Raw genomic sequence first — 21,114 nt, 5'->3', positions numbered from 1 at the left:
AATTATAGATATTTTACCAGTGATTTTCAATATGTAACAAATGCTAAAAACATTGGTTATATTTGCATTTTTCTCAAATTTCCATGATTCCTCTCATTATTTCAGATTCTGAGGGACCTGTTTCTTTCATTCAAAAGAGCATAGCAGTTGGGATACAACTTGGATATTTAAAATTTCCAAGTATTTTATATATTGCTTAAAGAAATGTGATACATAGAAACAGCTTCTTAGGAAGTTTACTCCTTCTTATGTGTTAAAATGTCTTTATTCCTTAAAGAAAGAAAAGATATATAAATCTGGATTTCACTTTCTGGAACAGTAAGCTCTAGGAAATTACTGTTGCCCATTACCCTGGTGTTCCCGTATCAGTGGTGTGGTAACAAGAGCCTCCATCATCAGTCACAAGGTGAGCTGTCACAACAGGGAAATAGTCACTGATGAAATGATTAGTTATAAAAGTAGCCTTCTAAAACTGTATCAAGTTAATGTTTCTTTTAATCAGTTTTCGACTGATTATAGCGTGGTTACAACCATTTAATGCAAAAAATACAATGCTAAGAATAGAGTGTACATACAGTCTATATAACAAGGCAAATTTATTACAAGGATTCTTCAAAGAAATTGATGTTGGAAAACTGCATGGATCTCATATATACCCATCAATAAATGAGGACCTAGCAGAGTTAGACCAATGAACAGCTTAAAATGGGAGACAAAAGTGGGTGAGGGCATAAGTACATGTAATATGTGAAAATTATTTCAGAATCAAAGGATAAGGGAAATGTTTTGGGAGAATGATATTTTTTAGCTCTAGCTTAGGCTAAACTGTTGTATAATTTTGTCATAAAAGAAAAATTATGCCCCCCAAAATCAACCCTTGATTCAGTCTTTACTCCAGTTCATAGCCACAATTATAGCTTAAATTTGTTCCATATAATATGAATTTTAATGAACTTATTTAAAATAATATCCCAGCATGATGTTTTTCACTATTTGTATGAAAAAGTTGATTGGCCTCTTCCTGTTACCAGTTTTTCTCTGATAATAAAAACTTCGTAAATAAAGCCAAGCACTCTGAATGATCCACCACCAATAATTATGAATAGAATGTGCCTCCATTGATCCCTCCATTTCAACCCCAAATTATTTGTCCCTTCTTGGAAAATTAATTTAGTTCAATGAATCTCAACTCTGGTCACACTTTTAAAATACTTGAGGAGTCTTTAAAATACTGGTGCCCAAGCTGCACTCCCAGAACAATTCAATCAGAATCTCTGTGGGCTGAAGCTTGGGATGAGCTCTTCTGTAAAGTTTCCTGTGAGATGCCAGCAAGTGCCACTGGCAGTACATTAAAAAGGTACTAAAACTTCCAACAATTAGCTCTACAGCAAAGAAATGAATGTAGTTATGATTTTCCTCCTACTCACAATATTTCAATATATTGAAAACTCCAAAAGTTTTCCCTATGTAAGTCAAATTTTAAAAAGTGATGATAGTGTATTAGGTCTTTAAGGATAAGAAAGAGAATAATCTAAAGCAAGATATCTCATCCCTGTATTTTGAACTAAGCAGTTCTTTAATTTGGTTTTCCTACTGTTATTTCTCTCTCCAGAGAAGACATCTTGGTACTGAGAGGTACTGAAGAGGTGTTTCTGAGAGGTTGAGGCAGGACTTCTACAGACTCATCACATTCATGTACTTTTTGTTTCCTAAGCCCATGGTGCATCATCGAGCTCTGCTGCTCCTACACCTCTTCCCTGCCTGTGGCTGTGGGTCTATCACAGCCTCTCCCTGCAGTCTGTAGACCTCCCACCTCCCAACTCCCACAGCCCTGGGTTCTTCGCCAGCTGAATGTTCTTTAGAAAGGCCAACTCTATTGTTTTCTTCCTGAGTGGATATAAGTATTATCTCATACGAGGTAGACATTCTAGACATTCTTAAGTTAGGAAATGATGCGAAAGGACACAATGGTGGGGAGAATCTCAAAGTATCATTCGACTGTAATAAAAGTTTACTGTGCACAGATTTATTTCAAGCATTGCATTTTCTTGATCCCTTCACATTTCTACATTTGGAGGAAGGTAAGCATGACAATATCTGAATTTGGGGACCCATGCCAGCTGCAAAGACTTGTAAATACATAAATAAATTCCTGATCTTTGTTAGAGAAAATTGTTTAAATTCCATTCATAGACAATAATTTATTTTTCTTTCTTAATTCAATGCCCCAGAATTCATTTCAACCAATGGAATTTTTTAAAAGTTGGGATGATAATTTCTTAATATTAAATTTTTATTTCATTGTACACTACCTATTATAGTTTTGATTTGCACATTCCTGTCATGCACAAAGAATAATACCTCACAAAGGGTTTACAAAGACTAAAGAGTTATACCTGAATCATCTTTGATTATTGGGAAGGTCTTATAAATTGACTCCCTGTATTTTAACTCAGATTCTGACTCAACAGCTCATCACTGACCATCTTCAATTGCAAGGGTTTGGGGACAACAGCCATGTTGTTTTTTTTTTTCTACTTTGTGTGTGTGTCTGTGTGTCTGTGTGTGCATGCATGCTACGTGTAATGAAGCCTGGAAGTCACATAGTATGTACGATGGAGTCATGAGGCAGAGCTCCAAACCACTCTCAGGCTGCTTTCTGGCAAAGCCTGACCAAAAGGTGGGCCCCAGATAGGAAGATGGAATGAAGAGATGGTACAAGGTATCTTCAGGGTTTTCACAACAAAGTACAGAAGATAAGTGGGGGTGGTATTAAAGGGTTTCCTGAAGCCAGCACACCAAAGACCATGTAACAGCTCAGGCAGTCAGTATTTACTCTTGTTTAGTATTGAGTGCCTTTTACTTTCTTTAATCCAAAAGAGCTTTGTTAGAAACACTAGCTATATGTGTAGTGCATCAGTTACTTTACCCCAGATCTTGTTTTCCTCTCTCTCTGCTATAGCACCAACATTTTTCTATTGATTCAGCACATTCTTGGGTACACTTTGTATGCTTTAGTCACCCTGTCCAAATTGTTTTGTGATATAGTCTCTCCTCTTTTTCCATCTTCTGATCCCCAATGAATAGACATGCTTTTTGATTCCAGAGGAAAATTAAGAATGCGAAATGATTAAAAACATATTGTTTCTTCTGTTGTGGTTGTGCACTTCACATAGCCAGTAAGCAGCCTTTTTTTTTTTCCTTTTAATGTCATTAGGACCCAGACAGTCCTGAACAAAGGGCACTAGTCAGCAGCATGCAACATCTTCTGTCTGTGTTTGGACCCAGCTGTAACTGGGATGTTTGTACTGACCTCATCAGGGAAGTCTGGCTGCTTAGCAACTTGGCCAACCCTAGACCAAACTAGGAGAGTGTGTATATAGTGTCAGCTGTACACCAGAAGACCAGATGATTGCCTTGCTCAGAAGGAAGGGTTTGTCAGGGATGATGACCTCTTGTTTCCCCAGAAAGCAAGATAGTGTCAGCTCACCACTGATATCCTAGGAGATGAGCCACGTCTGATTCATCTGATAGCAGTGCTGGAAGCAGTGAAGCTTATAAATGATTGGCAAAGTGCATTTTTCAAAATTGTGGATACTCAGCATTTGTTAATGATGTTTTTACAAGCTTGTTAAATTGGTACATGTGGTATTTTCTGTGAAAGTCACTTATTATCGTTTTGTCTCTGTTCTTTTATCAGATTTCACCCAAACCCTCCCAGAAAAATGAGTTTCTTATATACCACTACTACATTGTCATTAAAGAAGATTATACCATTGCTTGCATAAAGATCTCAAATCTCAAAGGTCTTTACAAAAAAAAAGAAAATCCAGTGATTAAAAAAAAACAAACTATCTTTTTATTAAACCTTCTCTTAAAGAATGTCCATAGATCAATAGCGTTTTTTAAACTATTGGAGTTTCTTTGGGCTTGCATTAATAAGGTTAAAATCCACTTTTTGGACTGTTATCTTCTCTCATTACTCAGTTTGCACTTTTCTTATTGAAGGACAAATTGCAAATTTGGATTCCAGTGTTTTTTTTATTTGCACGTTCTGTTTTATCATAAGCATTAAAAACCTTTCTTCACCATCCTACATAGGGATGAGAAAATAGTTCCCCACTACACAAAAAGGCTCTTGGAGGTTTTATAAGAATGTTTTTTAACCTCTTTAAAATTTCAGATAGCTCTTAAAAAACTGTATTGATTTGATATTAATGCTTATTAATATAAATGACATATACTATTATTCTAAGATAAGATTTTACCTCATGGACTTCCTGAGTCATTCTAATGAAACACAAAACTGGAAAGTATTATTTGTTCCAGTTTATAGTATCTGAGTCTGTACACAAAGGAATAAATATTCATTAAAATCTTAGAAAAGTTTGCTCAGTTTTGATGGTCATGGTTCCTTGGTTTACTCATTGATGCCCTCATATTACAAAATCAAAGATCATTCTTTTCTTCTTTGTTATTTTCCTAGATAGTAAAACTTTTTCTAAGAGGTGCTTTATTTTGACTTTATTATATCTTAAGGAAAAAAGGCAAAAGTTCCTCACTTATGACAGAGCCATTTTTCTTTTTTTTTTTTATCATTTCTGATTATTTTTAAATGTTTTCTTGTTACTTTGATTAAATGAGGGACTATATATGATTTGAAAGTCACTCGCAATCCTATCTTAGTGAAGTGTCTACATTTCCTCTGAAAACTTCTTGAATTTTGCCTTCCCAAATTCAGATCTTAATTGCAGAAAAAAATTAATTGCCAAGATATCTTTTACACCTAAAACAATTTTTGACATCTCATGGTCATTGGAAATATTGCTAAGATTTATACTTTTACCTTATAAAAAATAAGTACTGGAAACAGCTTAGTTTGAAAAGTTAATTGTGAAAATAGGTGGAAAGAGTTGTTTTATAAGGATAGTCTTGCAGTCTTCCCTATGTCATAACTATATAGATAAGTTGTTAATATGAATAATAATTGTAGTAATGCTTTTAATATAAATTAGAAATTATATGATTTATGGGAAGTTGCTGGATATTTGTCAATTCTCCCACTTACCATAATATTTTTAATAGACTTTATGCTTTAGAGCAGTTTTAGAGTCAGAGCAAAATTAAAACGACAGTACAGAGATTTCCGTATCCGTACATTTGTTATGATTGGTGAGCCTGCATTTTGCACGTCATTATCACCCAAAGTCCATAGTTTACATTAGGGCTCACTCCTGATGTTGCATAGCTTATGGGTTTTGACAAATATTTAATGACATGTATCTGCCATTACAGTACCTTACAAAGTCACCTCACTGCTCTAAAGATCCTCCATATTCTCCTTATACCTTCCTTCCTCCAGGTAGCTTTTTCTTGCCCACTATGAACTTGGGGAAAGAATCAGGCTTTTTGGTCATCACAAGTTACAAGACAAGAAAAAAAATCATTGCCAGCAAATGACAGAACTTAAGAAGATAACTTTGGGTTCCTTGAAAAGTGGGTAATCATCCATTCATTCAACAAATATTCCCTTTTGTTACCTTCATGCACATGAGTTACAGTCTACTAGAAATCGCATACTTTATAAATAAATATATGGTTAATGATAGTTGATACACCATGGCTCTAACTGAACAATTAATTAGAACTGTAGACTCTTGGGAGCTTTATCTAGAAGAGTTCTGGACTCATCACCAGCTTCCAGTCACTGACCTACATGGGAAATCCTTTAATACATATGTAGACAAGGATGATATTGCCTTGGCTCTATCTGCTTATGCTTCCATTTATTACTGTGATCAATTAGATTGTCCTGGATGTTTTCAGAAGTGTTTTTCTTGTATGTTGGCTTGGCAACTAGCATTAGTAGAATTTTAGAGCTGGAAGGAATCGATGACTACATACAACAGTGTGGATGAGTCTCCCAAACAAAAGAAGCCACGCACAGGAGTAATATAACGAGGCCAACCTATCTGCCGTATTGCAATTCAGGCTGCCCAGGATTTTGGCGGAGGCAGTGACTGAAATGGGACAAAAGTAAGGGCCCAAGATGGTAAGGGGGGAGGGTGTGCCAGTTGAAGACCACTAGGGTAACCCACCCACTGCATTCTAGACCTGAGCAAAGGAGGGCTCTCCAGAGCCATGAGCTGAATAAAGTACAATGGCTACATGATGACAACATTTATTAACTTACTTAATACACATATTAAGCAAGCATGTACCATGTCCCAGATATGTGGCAGGATTCACGGATACAGCTGGGAATCAAACTGAACCAAACACAGACCCTGCCCTCATAGGGGTTAGAATTCAGCTTTTCCAGCTGACTCATTCTTGTGACCTGCCCCATCCCAGTAAACATTTAAATTTGCATTCCCTTGATACGCATTAATCTTCCTTCAGAAAACTGGGTATTTCGTTAAGGGTCAGACTAGAATTTCCTTTCCACTAATACTTGTTGCCTGTTTCACTGTGTCCAAGGAAGAATGTTCTGAGAATCGAGCATAGATTAATACTCATTACAAGAGAGACTGGTCTTCCACGGGGCTGTGATGAGAGCAGAGAAGAATTCTCACCACGGCCTCCTCTGAGCTCACAGACTGGGGTCCCCATCATTTCTGTGCTGGTGAACCCATTCACATCCCTTGGCTCCTAGGCTTGTCATTTGATCAAGTTCTGATCTGCATATCAATGAGGCTTAAAGCCTGTGGACACAATTAACTGGTCTGGGATGTTTATACAACTTTTCAGCAAAGACAATTGAAGCAAAAGTTGCTCTGACTGAGCTGATTGTCTTGGAGCAGACATATACTGAAGTAATCATGTTAACATTATGTGACTCCGGTTGTATGATATTTTCAATGATCAGCCCAGTAGGAGTTTAAACGTGAGCAAAAACACAAACTAATCAAAAATAGCAAATGTAACATCCCTTTTAAAGCTGATACTTTTTATTAAAAGAATGTGGCATCAGATTAAAGCACAGGGCAAATTCAGACTTCCTTCAGAGTTTCTGAACCCCATTTTGTATTGTATGTTTAAACCAACAATATTAATTTCCAGTTGTATTTCTTTTCCTTCAGGACCAATTCAAGAAAACATGTTTGTTTTTCTAGGCATCCCTCCCAAATCTGCAAGTGCCAGGATGTAAATTCTGGCTTTATGTTCCAAACGAATGTTTAGGTTTTGAGATCATGTAATCTCATGTAGAATAAAAGTTCATGTGTGGGGGGGTGCATTTGTTCTTTGCCCAAGAGTAACCTCACCACTTCTAGAGAGGTGAGCCAGTCCCCTGCAAAGACTTCCCTGTTGCTTCTCCACAGGTTATATAAATGAACACACAGCAAATTCAACTTAGACTTAACACTATGTTTCAGAGGCTGTAAACTTAATAGGTAAGACCCCTCAACACTTACATATTCTCTTTTTTGGTGTGTTAATGTCCTTTATATACAGGATGGCTGTCCCTAGAACATCTTGAGTGAGCTTGCTTTTCAAGTTTAATCTCATGATATAAAACTCTTCCTGATTTTCTTTCAGATACAGTTGAAACAGCTCTGCGCCAATAATGGTATACAGTGAACCGCTATCCTCCAAGGATTAGGTTATAAAGCTCGGTGTGTGAGGCAAAGATTACGTCTAGTCAGAATGACCCCTAAATGCCCATTAAATTGCCCATAAAATCCGCCTCCCCGTACACCCAATGCTGCCGGTTTTTCCCCCAGCACTGGAAACAGCCTTTGTCTTTGTTCAACTTCAGATGAGGTAGAGCCATGTTCCAGGAAACAGTAACCCTAGAAGGGCATCCGGCGTGGTATGTTCCCACACCAGGAAATAAGTGGGAACCAAACCAACGGTCAAACAGCTCATTTCCTGTCTTGAGTCCCATGTTCATTATCAGGCCTAGACTCATTGAGAGGCATGGTGAGTGGAATTTCCCACATGGTGTCAATTTGCTTTCCTTTCCTCCTTCCTCTTTGTAGAGCTGAATTTAAGTTAAATGCATACATGCAGTGATACCTGTATCTGTGAAATCCCTGTAGGGCTCTTCTGTGTACAACCCACCCATGGACACATCTGGGGAAGTTTGTTGTCAACTCCAGGGTTAGACACTTGAAAGCAGCATGTGTAATGGGAGTTTTAAGTGGTCTGGACCCCAGTCCTCTCACTAGATAGCATTTGACTATGGTTTAGAATAACTGGTTTTTGAAGGTGGGTGGCTTTTTTGCATGTTAAATTTATGTAGATTGTATTTAATACTATGGTGAGGTGTATTTTGGCAACAGTGGAATGTTGTAAGAGTTGGCCCCTTTTAAAACGTCTTTACACAGTTTACATGGGGTTTTAAGGCAGTTCTTTTTGCTTTTTGATCTAACTGAAATGATTGGATACATTTTACTTGAAATTGTACACACACACACACACACACACACACATACGGGCTTTCTCACATATTGATAACAGTGTTTCCAGTTTGACTGCTTCTGGGGATTTGAATACCTTTTGTCTTATGCCATTCAAAGGCCATTCCATCCCCAGAGGCTGGTGATGTTGGGATGAGCTCTACAGCTAACTCTGGAATCCTCCTCCTCAGTCTCTCCCATGTCATCCATCACCAAGGCCTCTTGGCTCGGCCCTGCTCATACATTCTGAGTCTGGCACTGTCTGGCCCTGGACAAGCAGTTGGAGCATCATGCCTGGAGCATAAGAAGTAAATTCCAAACTCCCTCCCACGGGCCTAAGGTGTGCACGTGCACATCTCCACCTGCTTCTCTGACTCAGTCTCCTCATTCACTCCAACTTCCCTCCACTGCCTTCCTGCTGGGTCTCTGCCAAGCTCATGTTCACCTCAGGCCCTTTGCATTTGCAGGTCCCTCTGCTTGGAAGTGTCTTACTCCACATTTTGTGTGGCTCCATGCCTTTTGGTGGGCAGAAATAAGCCTTTCCTAACCTACTATAATTGAAAGAGCCCAGCATCTCTCCCTGCTCCACCCCATTCAGCCTGCTTTTTCTCTTTGTTGTGCATACCCAAACCTGAAAAGATATTGCATACCTATTTATTTACTTGTTTATTGCCCAATTAATCAGAAGTAACAGTGCTGTCCAATATGGTAGTCACTGGTCAGCTGCTGCATGTGGCTATGGAAATTTAAATGAAGTACATTAAGATAAAATAAAATTTAAAATTAAGTGCCTCAATTGCACTAGCCAGCTTACAAGTACTTAGTAGCCATGTGTGGCTAGTGGCCACCATATCAAACAGTGCAGGTATAGAATGTTCCCATCTTCAGAGGAAGTTCGATTGAATGGCATTGCATTGAAATATGAGATCCCTGAGGGCAGCGCGCCTGTCCTGCTTGTTCGCTGCTGAATGCCCAGTGGCTGTGTCTGACACCTGGTGCTCCATAAATGCTAGTAGAAAGAGGGACGGAGGGAAGGGAGGAAAGAAGTAAGGAAGGGCCTGGTATTTTTCAGGAAGAGATGTCTTCATCACTTCAGTGTTTGATTCCAATCCTTCCACACCCTTAATAGGCTTACATTTCAGGATCAAAAAAATTAAAAAATATGTTTCTTAATATGTCAGGGGAGACTTGGGGATCATATTTAATCATCATACTGGAATCTCTTTGAATTCCCTCTGTTTGCCATCTTTCACCTCCTCTCCTTCAAGCCTCACTCCGGGGACCCCAGCCTTCATGTAGACATTATCTGACTTGCAGGCGAAAAGCACATTTTTCTTGGTCTCTGGTTAGCACGATAAACCATTTCCCTCCCTTTATCTCCAGTATGTATGTACAATGGTTGTTTTTTTTTTCTCTCTCTCACTAAGGCTAGAGTTCCCAAAAGTTAGAAATATGGAATGTGTGTACCTGCGGGTTATTGGTGTATTTCCTTTGACTTTACCTTGTGGAGACTAATCCTTTCTCTAAGTGTCTTGAGAGTGTATGAACTGGAGCACTCTGTGTCATACCAGACTGGCTAGGTTTGCTGCAGCACAAGGACTGTAGCTGAGGGATGATTAAAAGCAGTACTTTCCCTCTGGCTTGCTTCACAGCTGAGACCCTTATAAATTGTTGCTGTGAACTTTTGAACTCAGACAAACTCTTCAATATATGTAATAAGAAGGAAGGTAAAACAGGGCTAAGAATATGTGTCTTCCTGGTAACAAATCACATCTATTAAGAAGTTTGATTCTTGGCTTTTTAAGGTTTTTTTTTATAAAGTTTAAAAATGTATCTGACAATACACTTCACATATGGTTTTCAAAGAATAATTAAAGTAGATAAAATTATTTTCAAATAAGAACCATTAAAATAATTTGTCATCTTTGTTTTAAGACAAATACATCATTTAAGCCCAGGATAATTTGCTAAATCATGTTCTGAAGCCTAGATTCTAGAAATTTATTAGATTTGAATTATCAAAATAACATCAGAGCATTTGAATTTTTGAGTAGGCTTGTTATGGGCTGGCTTTGAGATGTTCTCCTTGGTCCTTGAACCCTCCACAAACAAAGAATTGAAAGGTAGAGACACAGTAGCAAGACAGAGTGAGAGTTTTATTTGAATACACTTAAGGGAGGAGCGGGCCAGACTCAAGGCAGACAAAGGCCTCCATCTGTTGGTGGGAGGCTTATATATTGCATTCTGATTAGGAGGCACCTCTTTGACTGACAAGGTGGGTTATTTGATTGACAGGTCTTTCTATATAGTCATCCCTCAGTGGGCATGTCCTTTCCCCTTGCTGAGTTGTGATTGGGCAGTTCTTAGTTCCGTTCACTTGCACCCCCATTGGGTCTGGTCGGGGAGGAAGTTCTGCCCCTGCAAAGCCTTTGTTGTCTCCACGTGGGACCCCCTACCTGGGGAGAGTACAGGCAGCTTTTTCTTTGAGCCTTATCTTTCCCTTCCCTGGCTGCTGGTCTGTCTTTCTACCAAACCTTCCTAACAGCTTCATGTTCAGTGTTCTGTTACCTTGAGATACTTAAGATCTTGAATAAAACAAATAAACTTTGCAGATCTACTCTGCCTCTCTCCAGAAAGCTTCATGAGTTAGTGAATACTTTAATAAGGTCTTATGAAAGAAATATAATAGCTGTTAGTGGAAAGTCATATTAATTTTCTTTTTATTGGAAAAGGTAAAGCATAATATGCCTTTAAAAGCTGTGTGCTAAGCAACCCATGAAGCTGTAGGCTTAGAGATAAAGATCTTGGTCTCTACCATGTGTTGCTAGCCACAAATAACAGTGCCTTCAGCTTCTCAAGAGGAGAATCTCATGCTGCAAGGATTCCTGTGTATGGAACACACTATAGCTTGGAGAGCCTGTTGGATTTTAAGAACCTCTTTATGCAGTCACGGCTGATTATTTGCACTTGTGGCAGAGTTCTTTCATGCAGAAGTGGGGAAACGTTGTTCCAGGGAGCACCTGTAATCACTTTCCCACAGCTCTTTGTGCATTTTAACATGTTGAGGTCAGAATTGCTTTTGGCTCCTCGAGACCTAAATATTTAGTAACGTAGCCAGCCTTTCTGCTTGAAAGAATATCCCACAACCAGCAAACACCTAAGAATGCCTGGCAATGCTTCCCGATGCCCGTAGCAGCACCAGATGAACAGAATGCCTAGCACAGCTCCAGCACTGGGAATCTCCCGTCTCGCTAACAGGCTGCACAGCCAGCCCCAGAAATGACATTTCAGTTTCTTTCTTGTGGAGGCTGCTAATGAATGGGGTTGTAAGAGCAATGAGCTGAAAACTGCCAGTTCCCACTAACGCCACCATCTGGCACCAGGGATATTTGATTCTTGGCTTTTTAAGGTTTTTTTTTTATAAAGTTTAAAAATGTATCTGACAATACACTTCACATATGGTTTTCAAAGAATAATTAAAGTAGATAAAATTATTTTCATTTGCTCTACTCTGCAGTATGTCTCCGCAGCATAAATTAGAATGGTCTTAGGTAGGCTCTTACTCAGTGTGGATTGTATTTGTTTCTCCACCAATTACTTTTAGTATCTCAGTTTTCCATTCTTTAAAATGGGGATAAGTATACCAACTCTGCAGAATTGTGGGAAGTTTTAGAAGTTAGGCATATAAAATTCCTGGCATGTGGTAGTTGCTCAAAAAGCAGTACTATCTCTTTAGCTTCATGCCGTTTATTAGCTGGAACTCTCTTTGGAGAAGAGAATGTCTTTTATGGACTACATTCAACTAGCAGTTTCATTTTGTAATGTCTCCAAGTATACCCCATGGATAAAAGTATAACTGTATATACGAGAGGTCTTCATTATCTGAGAATAATCAGGATAAGAGTAAAAGACCACTTAAAAAGTGAAGTCACTACACACTGGAACATGTTTTCATAGTAAATAGTAACACAAACAAAATTCACAAAATTGGAATTTGTCTTGAAAAATTAAACTGAAATTATGAAAATAAGTTCATATGCCTATATTTAATGAGATTGAGGCTAAATCTTTAGAATGAATTGGCAATCAATCCTTCAGCAGACTTATTCATTTGTATTACATGACATCATTTATTTTGTGTTTGGCTTTGCAGTACATAATGTTGGCTATTTTTGTAAAAAAAATTTAAAAAAAGAAAGAAAGAAACCAAATACAAGAAACACTCCTTGGCTTCATCAGCTTACCCAAAGCTTTCTCTTTGGATAGGTCATTCTCTTGCAAAACATCTATTACACCTCCATTCTTGCCAATGTGTTTCTGAAATGACCAACTGCTCCAACTTTTCTAAGGTCCTGATGTGTAGTTCAAGTAACTACTCCACATTACGATTTCTGCTGTTTCTGACATTATGAATCCTGCACCCTCTGCAAGCTTTGCAATTTTGCTTTTGTATGTGTGTTGTATTGAAGGAGTGTTGAGAAGTCCCACAACCAGTGTGGGATGGACTTCCAAAGTCCAAGATGGATACAGTGAAATGCTACTTGTAAGCAGGGAGGGGAACATGAGGGGGGTGTTTTTGAAAACAGCCAATTCATGAATATTCTCATGTTATGATGACTTTTATATCCCTGTGAAACCTTGAAACCATGGGAAGTTGCATAGCCAGGCCTCCTTGTGTGGGATTAATTGTCATCCACTGTGAAGAGCTGGACCACTGACCTGAAGGTCCCCAGCAAGATCTTTTTTGGCACATTTGCTCATGCTGTCCCATGGGTTTTTCAGAATAGCTTTCCATCATTATCATTTCATCTTCTACATTATCAGTTGCTAATGACAGTGGGGAAAGGGAGGGAAATGACAGGAGGAAAGAAAAAAGGGAAGAAGATCTTTCATGCTTCCTGAGCTCTGCATCATCACAGACACCTTTTATCCATCTACAAAACTGGCAGTCATGATTTTGAAAGAATGACCTTTGGTGTTTTCTACTACCAGAGGATGGATACCATTTGGGCACAACTGAAAGTGGAAGAGAATATGTATGAATGTTGTAAATTCCAGCTGCAGAGTCCTGATTTCTGCATCATCATTGGCTTTTGGTGCATGGAGTAATTTGGCTTTTCTTTGGAGATATAGTCAATCTATAATGAGATAATAATTAAAATGTAACAACCAATATCTGTTGAGCACTAAGGACTTTGCCTGCATGATCTCATTTAATCTTCATAATGTCCTCAAAGCCCAAATGTGCGTATTTTACAGATGAGGACACTTGAGCCCATCACTTAAATACCTATGATCATTGGATGATGGAGTAGAAATCTGGCAAGAGTGTGAGATGATTTTGGATGTTGTTGCTTGCTGAGGTGTAAGGATTACCAGTATGGATCACCATAGGGGGTGCATTGGAAATTCAACAATCTGGGTGTTGTCTGACCCCAGAGTAGAGCAAATGGAAAGAATAGTGGTGGAGAGCCAGATTTTTCCTCTTTTGACCTCAGAGATCCACAGAGGAACTACAGTATTGACTTGAAGAGAATTGTAGCGGATTAGAACAGGGAAAGTTTAAGGCTTATCAGTAGCAATGGAATGTTTGAAGTCAAAGAACTCTTAGGAATGTATACTGGTTATCAAGTGCAGAGTCAGATACAATAGTAGAAGAGGAAATGACATTGTCTGTATTTCACTAGATAACAAGAATGGAGTGATCCAAGAACTGCACTGGGGTTTGACAAATAAGCAGGCATTAACTGAGGCTGAACTGAGCATGAACCACACACACACAGTGACCTTGGCAATGTCTCCCCGGTGATGATATGATAACAACCACATGCATATGAATGACATAGTGCAGCAACATGTGCCCCAGCTAGCTGCTCCTTGGGGGATGAAGTCTGTACGGGTCTGGGTCCAACCCCCTTGGGGAGAGTAAGGCCCAGGACAAGAGGAAAATTAGTGCAGAATTAGAAGGAAACAGTAGTGTTTAAATTAAGGAACATGGCTTAGGTACAGAGGGAAAAAGGAAGAAAACAAATTCCCAGGTTTCCATGGCACCTAGAACAGTGCTGGAAACTTGCTAGGAGTTAAAAAAAAACAATTTATATTGGTTTAAAATGGCTTGAAGCTGAAAAATTTCTCAAAGCAACATTACCATATAAAATGCATGTGAAAAAATAAGCACCCATATTCAACTTCTTCCGATATTTGACATGGATGTCAGGTTTTTGATACATATCCCAAGAAGTTGTATTTAAAGCAGAGTTTTTATTTGTCCCACCATGTCCTCAGCCTGCTTTTATTTAAAATGGGACATCCTATGTTTTGAATGTCCCACTAATGAAGTCATTTGAACCAGGTGTTTTGGTGGGCATACATGTGCCCCAGCCAGCCTGAGGTTAGATTGCTTTAATGTCAAAAAATAAGTGTGTTGTGTTTTTTTTCTACAAATTTCATTTAGTTTATCACTATTATGTATTTTTAAAATTTATTTCCAACAGATTTGAAAAGTGTAGTGGACAGAATAGTCCTGTGTCATCTTCCCAACACTGCCATTAGAAAGTTGTGTGACTTTAGGCAAGTCACTGGACCCTTCTGGATCTAATTTCCTTCATTTTTAAACTGATAAGATTGTGCTAAATGGTATTTTTTAAGGACTTTTTTTGAAGAGAAGTTTTAGGTTCACAGCAAAATTGAGAGGAAAGTATAGTTTCCTCATGACTTCCCTGCCCCCACACACGCAAACCTACTCCACTATCAGCCTCCCCCACTGGAGGGATACATTTGTTACAGTTGATGAACCTACACTGCTACATCATAATCACCCAAAGTCCATAATTTACCTTAGGGTTCACTGATGGCATTGTTCAGTTTACGGGTTTGGAGAAATGTGTAATGAGATGTGTCCAACATTATAGTATCATGCAGAGCATTTTCACTACCTTATATTCTCTGTGCTCTGCCTATTCATCCCACCCCACCCCCTGCCCTGACAACCACTGATCTTTTTACTCTCCACATAGCTTTGCCTTTTCCAGAATGTCCTATCAGTAGAATACTACCGTATGTAGCCTTTTCAGACTGACTTCTTTCACTTAGCAATATGCATATAAGGCTTCTCCATGTCCTTTGATGGCTTGGTAGCTCATTTATTTTTAGTGCTGAATTATGTTCCAAACCCTAGTTTATTTATCCATCACCTACTGAAGGACATTGTCATTCCTTCCAAGTTTTGGCATTTATGTGTAAAGCTGTTGTAAACATCCCTGTGCAGAATTTTGCATGGACATAAGTTTCAGTTCCTTTGAGTAAATACCAGTGGGCACAACTGCTGGATCATATGGTAAGAATACGTTTAGTTTTGTAAGATGTTGCCAGACTATCTTCTAATATGGCTGTAACATCTTGTATTCTCACCAGCAATGTATGATAGTAACTGTTGTTCCACATCCTTGCCAGCATTGGCAGTTGTCCGTATTCTAGATTTTGGCCATTCTAATAGGTGTGTAGTGATATCTCATTATTGTTTTAATATCCATTTCCTTGATAACATGATATGGAGCATCTTTTCATATGCTTATTTGCCATCTGTCTATATTCTTTGATGAGGTGTCTGTTAAGATCTTCGGTCCATTTTTTAATCAGTTGTTTTCTTATTGTTGAATTTCAAGAGTTCTTTGTATATTTTGGATAATAGTTCTTTATCAGATGTGTCTTTCACTAATAGTTTCTCCCAGTCTACAGCTTGTCTTCTCTTAATATTGTCTATAAAAGAAGCAGGAGTTTGTAATTTTAGTGAAGTCTAGCTTATCAATTGTTTTTTTCATGGATTGTGTTTTTTATAGCTAAAAAGTCATCACCATACCCAAGATCATCTAGGTTTTTCCCCTCTGTTAATCTTATGGGAATTTTATAGTTTTGCATTTTACATTAAAGTTTATGACCCATTTTGAATTAATTTTTATGAAGGGTGTAACATTTGTTTCTAGATTCATTTTTTTTTTGCATGTGGAGTTCAGTTGTTCCAACACCATTTGTTGAAAAGACTATCTTTGCTTCATTGTATTGCCTTTGCTCCTTTGTCATAGATCAATTGACTATAGTATGTGAGTCTCTTTCTGGGCTCCCTACTCTGTTGAATTCTGTAACTCTGGAGAGAAAATATGTTCCCAGCCCAGGGCAAATTACCTTTGAAGCCAAAAACAGTCATAGGTGCGGGCTACCCTGGACAGAGCATTGCTGCCCACGGGGTCACCGTGCCGCAGCCGCCGCAGATCATGGAGCATCTAAAGGCCATTGATGATGAAATCAATTTATTTTTGGACAATATGTTTGGACCTAGAGATTCTCGAGTCAGAGGATGGTTCATGTTGGACTCTTACTTTCCTACCTTTTTTTTTTTTTTACTGTCATCTACCTTCTTTCAATATGGCTGGGTAACAAGTATATGAAGCACAGAGATGCTCTTTCCCTCAAGGGTATCCTCACCTTGTATAATCTAGGGATCACACATCTCTCCATATATATGCTGGCAGAGCTTATTCTGTCCAGCTGGGAAGGAGGCTACAACTTACAGTGTCAAGATCTTACCAGTGCAGGGGAAGCTGATACCCGGGTAGCCAAGGTGTTATGGTGGTACTACTTCTCCAAATTAATAGAGTTCCTGGACACAATTTTCTTTGTTTTGTGGAAAAAAACAGTCAGATTACTTTTCAGCATGTTTACTTTTCAGCATGGTAAAATGTAATGTTTAACATCTGGTGGTGTGTTTTGAACTGGATACCTTGTAGACAAAGTTTCTTTGGAGCCACACTTGAACAGTTTCATCCACATCCTTATGTAATCCTACTGTGGCCTTTCTGTGTTTCCACCCATGCACAAGTATCTTTGGTGGAAGAAATATCTCACACAGTCTCAACTGGTCCAGTTCTTCCTCACCATCACACACCCCATGAGTGCTGTCGTGAAACCCTGTGGCTTCCCCTTCGGCTGTCTCATCTTCCAGTCCTCTTACATGCTTACATTAGTTATCCTGTTCTTAAATTTTTATGTTCAGACATACCAAAAAAAGCCAGTGAAGAAGGATAAGGAAGAGCCACCTGCATGGAAAGAAGTTAATGGTTTTTCCAAATCTCACTTCACTGCAACTAATGGAGTGATAAACAAGAAAGCACAATAAACATGGAGTAACCGACATGCATATGTAATAGCCTAACAGATTTGCTTGTTTTAAAGCAAAGACTGAATTGAAAGTTACATATGTTTTAGCATAAACTAATTTCTTTTGAGTTTATAAATAATTTGTACCTGGAATGTATCAATACGTTGCTGCTAGGCCACCTGTTAACTGAATGCTTCCGTCAACACCGCGGGGCACTGGCGCGACCCGTCCCTCCTTCCTACGTGCAGACTGGATCCCTAACCAGAAACTGTCTTTTTAACACCTTACACACAAACAAAGCCAGGAAACCTGGAACCTTACTTTTCTTAGCAAGTTTTCAAATAAAACATTAAGGGTGTTGTTCAGATTAAAATGTTTAAAACAAAAAACAGACAAACAAAAAAGTCATAGGGAGAAATAAAGTGAGAGAAAACCATTTATTGCTTACAAGAAGTTGTCCACTTCTGCTCGCCCTTGTCTCTCATCACCCAGCTGCAAAAAAGGGACCCCAGGAAACCTCTCTGATCCAGATGTACCCTCGTTTGCCCCACCCTTGTAACCACCTATTGATACGAAGATGGACTACTTCTCTCCACTCCTTGGAAACACCTATTGATATGGAGATGTGCTAAGGCCAGGTGAGAGATTCTGGCAATATTGCAATTTTACCCACAAACCCTTTGATCTATTTACATATTATCTCAGGAGTACTCCACCATCTTGATTACTACAGCTTTATAATAAGTCTTGAAGTCAAGTAGTGTCAGTCCTCTGACTGTTCTTTTCCTTCAATATTTTTTTGGTTATACTGAATTTTTACCTCTCCATGTAAATTTTATAATCAATTTATCAATATCCACAAGATAACTTGTTGAAGTCTTGTTTGGGATTACATTCAATCTGTAGATCAAGTTGGAAAGAACTTGATAGCTTGACAATATTGAGTTTTCCTATCCATGAACACTGAATGTCTCTCCATGTAAGTTCTCTAATTTTGTTCATCAGAGTTTTATGGATTTCCTCATAATAGATATTGTACATATTTTGTTAGATTTATACCTAAGTATTTCATTTTAGGAGTGTTAATGTAAATGATGTGTTTTTAATTTCAAATTCCAATTGCTTATTGGTGTATATAGGAAAAGAGATTTTTGTGTATTAACCTTATATCCTGTCACCTTGTTATAATAGCTTATTAGTTCTAGGAGTTTTTTGCTGATTCATTCAGATTTTCTAAAGAGACAGTCATGTCATTTGCAAACAAAGACAGTTCCTTCCCAATCTGTATACCTTTTATTTTCTTTTGTGTATTTGCATTAGCTAAGACTTTCCAGTACAGTGTTGCAAAGGAGTGGTAAGAGGGTACATCCTAATTTTAGTGAGACAGCTTTAAGTTTCTCACCATTAAGTATGATGTTAGTTGTAGTTTTATAAATATTCTTTATTAAGTTGAGGAAGTTCCCTTCTATTCAGTAATTTTTTAAATAGTAGCCTTCAATGGCTTTCTCCAATGAAAAAAGCACAGAAGAAAATGGTGGTAAAAAGAAGCACATGTAAGACGTTTGGATAAGGCTGGAGTTTGACCATAAAATGAATGCCAGAAGAACCTGTCATATGTATGGTGGGAATTATCTCCCCTTGGATTCCTGCCTCCTTTGTTGCCCTCCTTTGACCTTTGGTCAGTCTTGTTTGGTTATGTTCAGTGTTGTCAAATGGCCAACTTTTTCATACTTTCTCATTTCCCTGTCTGGACTGTTTGGAACCATGAACCCTAAATTTTTTGGAATAATGACATTTGTTCTATGATACATGCCCTTGCCCCAAATGCAATATGTCCTATATTTATTTTAAAATATTAAACTATGATTTCTTTTATGGTAAGACTTTCTACAGTACTGGTGGATACCTTCTATGGCTAAGCTGAAGGTTGCTTCTTATAAAAAGTCCTGTGTTTGGTTTCACTGCTTCATTCAGTGAACTTTCTGATTCATTTCACAAATTCTTGAGTGCTTTTCATATGCCAGACTCTGTGTGAGCACTGTGGATTGTAGTGAAGACAAAGGTTCTCATCATGAGGGAGGCAGATGTATGGGCAGACAATAATATTAAGTTAAGTACATTGAATGTAATTTGCTTAGAAATTTTGCACAAAGGAAGAGGCAGATGAATAATCTAAAAGTGAAGTCAGGCCTAGACTCCTAAGTAACCCCTAAAATGAGTCCTAAAAGAACAAGTTTAAAGGGTAAACAAAGTGAGTTCTTCAGGGTCAGGTCAGAATGAACAGAAACAGCTCTAGATATTTCAAATAAAGGGAAATTAAAATAGGGCATTAGGTAATCTGGTGCTGGAAGAGCTGAAACACCAAACTAAGTTATCCTGAGAGTAGAAATAAATAAATAAAAGTCACACCACCACTGGGGCTGAAAGGACAAAGGAAAGTAGTTTGTTATCCTCTGCAAATTACACCTTCTAGTACAACCAGAATGGTGAGAATTATGCTAATGATGCTGATGTGTAAGAGCTGATGATGTGTAGGAGACACTGCCTGTGGCAGTTTGTGTGAGTGTGTTACAGAGAGAGAGAGAGAGACACTTACTGAGTCCCCTCTCCTGTCCCTGATTTTCTCCCAAGCCTGTCCTTGGCCAGACCTACCAGGAAGCCAGTTAGCTGGCAAAGGAGTTTAGGAAATAGTTACCTGAGAGTAAATAGGCCGATGATTGCACATTCATTGGCAAGTGTGAAAAGCCAAGGTGGGGTTTTGATGGTTTGCTAAGAGGAGGATGCAGAAGTATCAGCATAAGCCAAACCCCAGGACAAGGGACAGTGTGGAGTATGGACCTAATCTTAGTGTCATTGACGTTTCCAGTGTGAGTCAGAGATTAGGAGGAGCAGGCACCCAACATGAATGGCTTCCTGTGACTGTCCGTCCGATCTTTGGGCAGTGGGAAGACACTGAAGTCTTTTCAGTAGGAGAGTGGCAAGGCCATCTTTGTGTTTTAAGTCACTTGGACAGTTGTGTAGATTCAGGGGATGATTTTGAAGAAGCAAAGATGTACTATCCTTGCCCTTAGTCTTGTCCTTCTCAGATTCATTCAAGCAAGAAACCATGAGAAGCTGTAATAAGAAAAAGGTAGGAAGGTTGGAAAGGATAAAAATTTAATAGGATGATTGAATCTTTATGTGAGGAAGATGGAAAGGCCAGAGGTAACATCAAGTTTCTAGCTTCAGCTGAGTGGAGGCCGATGGTGTTACCAATAAAGGTAAGTTTAGGTTGGGCTTCCAGGTGGTGATAGCAAGAAGCAGTTGGAGAGCTGTATATATAGGAGGGGTCTATGGTGGAGTGAGAAGTGAACCAAGACATAACCTATAGGGAGCAAAATGTTAGAGCCTTAAAGGGAAAAGAGAAAGAATGTCAGGTGCAGATGCTACTGGATTTAGTAGTAGGAGCTGATCTTGTTCTAAATATTTCAGAGGAAAAAAAGTAGGAACTAAATTATGGTAGGTTATACAGTATAAGGACACAAGAAAGTATCAACAGTCAATGTAGATGCCTCTTTT

At 38.5% G+C, this 21,114-nt stretch overlaps 1 protein-coding gene and 1 pseudogene across 4 annotated transcripts in view; both read left to right on the top strand.

Moving 5' to 3' along the window:
- SNCAIP (synuclein alpha interacting protein) overlaps positions 1–21,114 on the top strand; it is a 143,265-nt gene that overhangs the window by 34,968 nt on the left and 87,183 nt on the right. The gene's annotated exons all lie outside the window — the stretch shown is intronic.
- Positions 16,335–17,695, top strand: LOC118921409 (elongation of very long chain fatty acids protein 2-like; annotated as a pseudogene).

The sequence above is a fragment of the Manis pentadactyla genome, chromosome 13 (assembly GCF_030020395.1).
Source record: "Manis pentadactyla isolate mManPen7 chromosome 13, mManPen7.hap1, whole genome shotgun sequence".
Lineage (NCBI taxonomy): Eukaryota > Metazoa > Chordata > Mammalia > Pholidota > Manidae > Manis > Manis pentadactyla.
Note: the sequence above shows the minus strand (reverse complement) of the source record. Positions and strands in the feature narration are given on the sequence as shown.